Consider the following 9680-nt stretch of genomic DNA (forward strand, 5'->3'; position numbering starts at 1 on the left):
TGTTACCTACAATCCACAACTAATTTATGTCCTTACTTTCTGTTGTCCAAGCTTTCTCTTATGCACCCTTTCTTTCCTTGCTTGCTTGTCTAGGTGCTTATTCCTTCTCCATAGTTGATCTTGATTAAAGAATGAGCCAAAATCTATCAATTGATTCTCGTGTTCCTTTTTATCATTGATGTCTCCTTTTAATTCATTTTCCTTCATTTTCCTCGAACTTCCCTTGCATGAAAATTTGTTTCTCTTCACCTTCCTTCTCTCCTATTTTCCTTTATTTTCATAATTAAATTCCAATCATTGCCTCTTTTCTTTTTCAATTCCTTTTCCAATTTCCATAGCCATAAATAAATTCCAAGTGATCCCACTATAATTTCTACCTACCATTCAACTTGGAATACATGTCCCATTATCTTGGTCTTATTTTATTTACATGGAAAATCAAATACAGGTTGTTACAAACCCACCCCCCTTGGGGTAACACCGTCCTCAGTGTTCAATGACACTTATAACTAGCAAAACATACTACCTATGGAGATTTATAACAAAGCTTGTTGAAGTATTAACAATAAAAAATTGTTGCAACACAATAAACATATAGCTTACTGGAGCTTTATAACACAAAAAATTATGATCCAACATATATACTTACACAAATTTGCTTCAACTAGAAAATAATCATACTATCTAAGGAACTTTATAAGCACAACTCAATACAATATTTACAATAATATACAAATATGTGCATATACACATTTTCCTTAACCAAAAAATAAAAAGGATATAATTCTTGCATCAATCAACAATGGAATCCAGAGACTCACACCTCCACCCTCAAAAGTAGTACTTGGATTCACCTCCTTCCCAAGGCTTCCAGAATCCATTGTCAAAACCAAATTCAACATCAAATGTCTAGCACTACAATCCTTGCTACCTTTTCTCTAAGTGAACATTACCGACTCATTGTTTGAGGGAGCACTCCCAATGTGATTTTAATTCCACCTGGAAATGTTAATGACCAAAACAAATGTATTCCCAGACCTTCCCTTCCCTACTACAAATTCTCTTGGGTAATATGGTCATGCCCTTCCATGTAGTCACACACCTTCCAAGTTCCAGTGGAATTCCCTTCTTGGGTGATTGTCCCTTGAAAAGGTTTCCTCACATAAGAGGGTCCAAAGATCAAGGCATATCCTTACCTCAAAACCATCATACCAGTCATAGCATGCTCATGGAAACCGATGGAAACTATTAGGTACCAATGTCCCACAATGGCCCTACTCCTAACGTGCTTTACCAACATACTACTACATGTTTCAATTACTTTTACTGCTGCAAATTCTCTAACAACCAATTCAAACCACACAAACCATGCATTTTCAACCACCCAAACCTAGGCATTTTACATGTTTTCTTGTACCAAGAACATAATTTCCATTAGATTCAAAAGGAATGGAAATAAATTAAAATCATACTTCATTAGTATCCCTTAAATAAGGTATAATTGAAATTTTGTTTTTTTCCTATCACAAGTCAAACTAGCTCTATGATTAAATCATCATGTATAAACATATCACATTTGGTTAGCTCAAAATTCAACCATCATAAATCAGAATCACAGGTCATGCGCATAATTAATATATATATATATATATATATATATATATATATATATATATATATATACTTATATTTCATATGTTTCTTCGCTTCTGCCTTTGGTCTCTATCCTTTTTGTACACACACTGAAGTGGTTGCCAAACTCGATAAGAACCTAGTGCCTTCTCTTCTCTTCAACCGCGTACACACACTGGATTGGCTTCCAAACCAAAAAAGCATCGATTGCTTTCTCTTCTCTTCAATATAAATAATAAGGCATCCGGAGACTACACTGCCTCTATCCTCAGTATTATAAACTCAAGGTTGGTCTCATCCCGAGCTATCTAGGGCTCCAGATCGTTTGTCCCAACTTGGAGGATCATGGGACTCATAACTCAACCCACAACCTCAAGGGCACCCAATTTGTTAGAGGTCTTTAGAACGTTTGTCCCAAATTGCAAGCTCCATGGAATAATAGCTCAACCCACAACTTGAAGGTAACCCAAGTTGTTAAGTGGCTCCACCCATAGCCTCTAGGGAACCAGGGAACCAATCCCCAGCATGTACACATACACATAATGTACATCACAACACATAAACCCGCACACATTGTTAGCATACACCTACACATGGTGTATAACACAACACATACACGTGGTGTATAACATAACACGTTCACCTATACGTGGTGTACAACACAACACATACACCTAAACCTGATGTACAACTTAAGATATATGTGTACGCATAGTACAACACAATGACAACATATCACGATATAATGAGTACACAATACACATAATATAGTACCAAATGTGCACAACAAAATGTGCACGAAAAGTATACAGTGCCACATGTACAAGATGTACAGAAAACAACATGTACACATTAGTCGTACTCGACATCCAGAGACCACCTTGTCTCTACTAGGAAACCTTGCCTCTAGTGTCTTTCCCACACCTTACTGCATGCATGCATAACCAAAATCTTCATTCTATGGTTCTTTCCATTATCCATGCCTGTTCCAACATGCCATAGATCACACTACTTTCATTCCGCTGACGTATTTTTTAGCATTACCTACCATAGCATAAACATAGGCATAGTTATAAGCACATAATATCAAAATCATATCCACATGATACTAACCTCATAGGTCTTCTAGGGCTACTCTTCCCACTTGATTCCTTGTAAAACTAAGAACCTTTTCATGTTATTCACCTACATAAAGCAACCATTATTCCAAAAGAATGATCCCTAAAAAACCCTTTCAAACAATGATATACACACATGGATACACACACACACACACACACATATATAAACATTAGCATAATCATGATCATAACACAATTGCTAGTGTTTATAAGGTCAAGGTTAAAAGAACTCCCTTTATCGATGCAACACATGCACAACATTAAGAACAATAGTTCCCAACATAGCTAAGGCATATAACACCTCAAATCCATACACCTTACCTTTCATGGTTACTTTTCTTATGATTGTCCTTCTACTATCCATTTACCCCAATGGATCCAACTAGTGTAATTGGTTGTCATATTCTTCCCTTTAGTTATCCTTATTCATGCACCAGGATTTATTTGCGTCTTACATTAGCTATTGGGTTTCATTCAACTCTCCACCAGCTCCATTAACTTTACTCTTTTCCCCAACCAATTCCCAAGACCATCAAAACGTGAAAGGAAATAACAAGAAGAAAACCAAACTAGAATAAAATAACACAAACAAAGTGGCATGGCCATGCACCAGGTACAATCAAAAGCGCAAGTCAAGCATAAAAAAAATCACAAGATACTAAAAGCACAAATCTGGAAACAAACACCATGAATCAACCCCATGGTTCCTAGTGCTTCCAACAGAATGCTCAACCCAATCCTTCTTGAAGATTTCATGGCAGTCTCTTTGCCATGCAATTCCCTGCATCAAACTGCCATAATTTTTTGTGCATAATAGATATAATAATATATCAACTACCTTACCTGTTGTACCTAACACATTTCTTTGCAACTAAACACATTCATACCATCTCTCAAGAAACTTTAATTCCCTTGATAACTCCAACCAAAATTCGAAAACACTTGTTATCCTTGCATCTGATCAATGATCTGCCATGTATCTTCCTTGGCCCAAAGTTCTTCCATGCACTTTAGCTTCCTCTATTACTCGACTTTATATCATGAGCTTATTCCATTGGAAAATGCATTGAGGCTCTTCCTGGAACTATGCCCCTGGTTCCACTTCCACCTCAATGATGGATGTGTGGTAACCTCCCTACCCGTTATCCATTGTTGCATTGATCTTGGGAGTGCTCTGACCTACATCCCCAATTGTTTGCACCTCATATGTACTATATATATGAGGCCTACCACACATCTATTGTACACTCTAATGTGAAGGCAAATCCTTCCTGTGATGATATCCATCACAAGTTCAACACTACAATGGTTGTCTACCATTTCTTTTTACTTTTTTGCTCAACAAGATGAGACCCATGTCCTCTCTCAACTACATTGAACTTCTTGAAAGGTGCCATATTTTCCTTATTACTTGAACCCTTCGAGTCACACATGAACTCAAGCTTGCGCTTTAACAACTGATAAAATTTTTTCAACTTTCGGATGGCTTTCTCCAATGACTGAGGTTGATCAATTCAATATGATCTTTGAATGATAATGTCAGTCCACTGATGACCCTTTGTATAATTTCTTAATCAGCCTAGAGATAAGACATATATTTCGAAAACTCTAGGAATATTATAGTGTACTCATCATCTATCATGGAACACATCTTCAACTCATGGAACTCATCTGGAAAATAATACTTCTCACTCCTCCTATAAGGATGCTGGCAGTAATGATGATGATGTCTCTTTGAACCAAAACTAGAATGGAACCCATAAGAACTACCTCTCATGTCCGGGGTATCCAACCATCTACCCCCTCTGATTACGCATACCTATCTAACATGTATCCTGATTGAGACTTTACACCATATTCCCCATTATTCCTTTCCTCCTACCCATGACTGGCCTTTGGATGTCCCTACTTCTACAAATCTCATAAGCACTGAAGAATGTTTGCATTAAATTATGCTTGATTTTCTGGAGCTCTAGCAAGTCTTTCTTGCAACATACCATTCTAGATAAACCAAATAGATACATAGTCAAATCATACCTTAGTGTATTTTAGAGGAGGCTATATCATCTACACAATCAATCTAGATTAACACAATATAAATTCACAAGCACATCAACTCAAACATAAATAAGGTCGTGATATCCATAACAGTAAATAGCTAACATGCTTACATGATAAACTCATAAATAACTAACATGCATGCAGAAAAATCACATCTACACAATTCATTCCATATTAGTATGACACAATATCACTAGGATATCCGTTCATACATGAATATCATAATAATAACCATTTGCATTGGCCATTCTAGATAATCATGATACATATAATATCAAGTTCTTAGCTACAATGACAATAATCATCATACATATAACCGTAATGCATATAACAACAAGCTAACTCAAATGCATGACTAATCGATGCATGTGCATATGACCACACTAATAAGCTAACATATATCATGCATGCAACCAAAACAACCATAGAATGATAAGCATGCATATAACTGCAACGCATATAAAAACCATCAACCATCATAATTGCATGAAAAACATATAAATCTATATGATGATCTAATTTTACATCGAGGTCTAGTGTTGCAACCTCACTTTGATATGACTTTGTAATGGCCTCCTCCCTCATTTACCCAAATTCACAAGCAACCAACATAAATGTGATATTGAGTGTTATTGTGACATGACCCAACCTCCATGTTCTTGTTAAGGAAGTGGGGCCTACAAACTGAACACTAATTGAAATCCTACATGGACTAAAAATCACTCATGAGCTTAATAACTACCCCATATTATCAATCCCCTAAGTTGGAACTCTTTTTCTCTGACCTAGCTCCATAATCATAGCCTTGACACTACATCCATGTGGTTGGAAGCCTATAGTCGTATTCTCAAGCTTCCTTCCATGTAGTTATGACTAAATTCCTCTAGTTATGAGCATGTGGTTCTGGGATCTATGCCATCTTCTCAACCTAGCCTCCAGAGCAATACCTCGAATTTACTGCAACTTTCTAGAATGTAATCAAAGGTGATGATAAAACCAAGAAATCAAAACTCGAGCAGAAACTTGACAGGGACTTGAGAAAAATATGGAGAGGATGATTGAATAAATGATGTGAGAACAAATACAACTTCCCAAAACTAGGGATTATGTATGCATGTCATTAAACTTGCAACTTGGCACTCTACGAAGTCTAATTAACTACATTCACAGATATCCTAAGGTTGATTTGTCGTTTTGACACAAACTAAGGTAATGTACTTTGGCAAATAATAAAATATCATCATTTTAGCTCTCACCCCTTTCGTCCCACTTAACTCCCTCTTGTTCCCCTTGACCAGAATCATTGACCCCCTATATTTTTAGTCCCCTTCGTCTTGTAAGTAGTCATGTATTTTAATACTAATGACTTTTATGTACATCATTTACAAAATTTTAGCCAATTAGTCATGCAAGCATACATACACATACATTACTTTACATTACAAGGATCGAAATTAAAATGATATAGTGGAGGAGAGAATGGAAAAAAGAGGCAACAATGAAAAGAGAAAAAAAGCAATGCAAAGGAATGAACACAATGAGAATGCAAATCTTCTTTACTCAATTTATGCAAGCATAGATCCAATTATTTTCTACTATTTTCATTCCCTATTTCATTTAGAGGTATGTCATGTCATTTTCGTACAAGTTTTACCATCTTAAAAAATTACAATACAACCTTGATTTTATAAATTTATTTTCTTATTTAAATTATTTTTTCTCAAATCATTTTTTCTCCCATTAATAATAATAATAATTATTATTATTTTAATAAAAAAAATATAACTATTATTATAATATCTATTTTAATAGAAAAGATGTTACTTTGAATTAAAAAGGTAGGTTGTCGATAAGGAAAGAAACATAAAGTTTTGACTAAGCCAACAACAACTTTTTATCATATTAGCTCTTCTCTCATTATCGAGTGATATAGATTTCTTGTTCTTGAAATTTGTTGATCCCTGACCTGGATCAACAAATCCACGGGTCACCATCGGGAGTTTAAGACAACGCCATGTGAATGCAAATATCGAATGGATTTATAACTATTTGGGATTTCAATGTTGACTTTTTGTGTTGGTGGAATGAATGGAATATACTTGTCCTAAGTTTACATGTGATAAAATATGCAATGTTTTATATTAAATGAAATGAAACCCATTGGTCAGGTCTACAAAAGAGAGTTTGAACCAAGAGAGTTTGGCTCTACAGAATGCTCTACATTGCTCATGTACATTACACAATATATAGTAATCACAAATTTAGGGAAGTTAGAACAATAACCTAAAAATAGAAACTAATTCTTATCCTAAGGTCTTGTGAACTGAATCACTATTCTAAGATATCCTCCATTATCTCTAACACTCTCCCTTAATGGAGAAGGGGTTCATAAATATGCCTAACATCTCCCTAAACATTTAAAACTTGACTTTTCCAAGAGGCTTAGTGAAAATGTCTGCAACATTATCACATGTATTACAATATACCAAATGGATTTCTTTTGATTGCACTTTCTCCCTAACAGAGTGAAACTGTGTGTCAATGTGTTTAGTGTTTTTATGAAACACTAGATTATTGGCAAGTTTGATTGAACTTTGATTGTCACATTTGATTGTTGTTGCCTCTTTTTGTTCTTCCCCAACATCTTGGAGAAGTCTCCGCAACCAAACTGCCTCACATGTCGCTGTACACATAGCTTGATACTTTGCTTCTGTTGAGGACAAGGAAAATGTGTTATATTTCTTGTTGCTCCATGTAATCACCCTGGATCTAATGCTAAATGCATATCCTGTTATGGACCTGCGATCGTCTACATTTCCAGTCCAGTTTGAATCTGTAAATCCTATCAATCTAACATCAAAGGAATCAGTATAAATAATACCATAACCTACAGAACCTTGTAGATACCTCAAAACACTTTTTGTTTCATTCCAATGACTTTCAAGTGGCTTGGACATGTATTGACTTAGCACACTAACTTCATAAGCCAAATCTGGCCTAGTAGTGGTCAGGTAGATTAGGCTCCCAACTAGCTATCTGTAAAGTGTCACATCTACCTCCTTAGAGCCATCCTCACTTTGCAGTTTGATGTTCTATTGTAACGGTATTACTACTAGCTTACACTGATCCATCTTGAATCTTTCTAGTAGTCCTTTGCCATACTTTCCTTGGGATAAAAATGGTTTTCCTGAATCTCTCTAGATCTCAAGAACTAAGCAATATCTTAATTCTCCAAGGTGTTTCATTTTGAATACCTATGACATCTGTTAATTGATTTATTTGATCATATATGTATCATCACCTGTAATGATCAAATCATCTACATACAAAGAAATCATCACTATGTGCCCTTGTTCATCTTGCATGGTATAAAGATTAGGGTCATTTTTGCTTCTGTTGTAGCCAAATTGTAGAAAAATGAATCAATCTTTTCATACCAAGACCTTGGTGCTTTCTTTAGTCTATAAAGTGCTTTCTTTAACCTATAGACTAAATGTTCTTTCCCTTTCTAGACAAACCCTTCAGGTTTCTCTAAATAAACATTCTTCTTTCAATTCTCCATTAAAAAATGTGGATTTTACATCTAGTTGGTGAATCATCCAATGTTTCTTAGTAGCTAAAGCAATCAACATTATGATGGTATTAAATTTAGCTATAGGGGAAAAGGTTTCTTCATAGTCAATACCTTCTTTTTTTGAATACCCCTTTGCTACCAATCTAGCTTTTAGTTTATCTATAGTTCCATATGCATTAATCTTTGGTTTATACAGCCATTTACAACCTATGGTTTGTTTCCCTCTAGGAAGTTCAATCAGTTCCCATGTGTTGTTTCTAATTATAGATTCATATTCATGTTCCATAGCTATTTTCCATTCACTACATTCATTTGCTTCCTTATAACTAGAAGGTTTGACAATATTCATCATACTAGTTATCAAATCATTTTCCCTATATCTTGTAGGCAATTAAGCTTTCCTACCTGATCTCCTAAGTGGTGGGGTAGCCTCAAACCTTGTCTAATCGTCATTATCTTTTTCTTCCTGCTGCTGATGCCGCTGTTGTATCTATTGATGTTGTATCTGCTACTGTTGTTGTTGTATCTGCTGTTTTTCATCTTCTACCTTTGTCTACTACTGATCCTGATTGTTTCATATTTCTTCACTTTCTTCTTCCACCAAGTACGGAATATCCCATTCCTCATAGTGCTCATCAGATTCTTCATGATCTTGTTCATGGAATTTGAAATCTCTAATAACAAAAATTTTGTGAGTAGAGGGATTAAATAATCTATAAGCTTTATGTTGTGAACAATACCCTATGAAGGTACATTTGATGGCTTTTGAAGCTAGCTTTCTTTTTTCTTCCTTTGAAATATGGGCAAATTCTTTAGACCCAAATACTCTTAAATGTTTTACTACAGGATTAAATCCATATAGTGCTTCATAAGGAGTTTTAAACTCAAGACTCTTTGTGGGACTCCTATTTTTTAAGTAAATTGCAGTATTTAATGCTTCAGCCCAAAAACCATTCAACATATTCTTACCTTTTAACATGCTTCTAGCACATTCCACCAGTGTTCTGTTCTTTCTATTACTCCATTCCGCTGAGGAGTATGGGGTACTGTAAATTGTTGTAATATTCCATGATCTTTACAATAGTTGATAAGTTCATTCTTCCTATATTCTCCCCCTTGATCGGAGCGGAGAATTTTTATCTGCTTCCCTGTTTGCCTTTCAATCATATTCTTGAACTTCTTAAAGTATTCAAATTTGTGACTCTTCTTACTCAAGAAATACACCTAAGAAAACTTTGTGCAGTCATCAATAAACAGTAAAAAATATAGTGCACCTCCTAATGACTTTGCTT

Source organism: Pinus tabuliformis, chromosome 3_1 (genome assembly GCF_031772625.1).
Source record: "Pinus tabuliformis cultivar Carrire ecotype Pingquan chromosome 3_1, CPIR1, whole genome shotgun sequence".
Lineage (NCBI taxonomy): Eukaryota > Viridiplantae > Streptophyta > Pinopsida > Pinales > Pinaceae > Pinus > Pinus tabuliformis.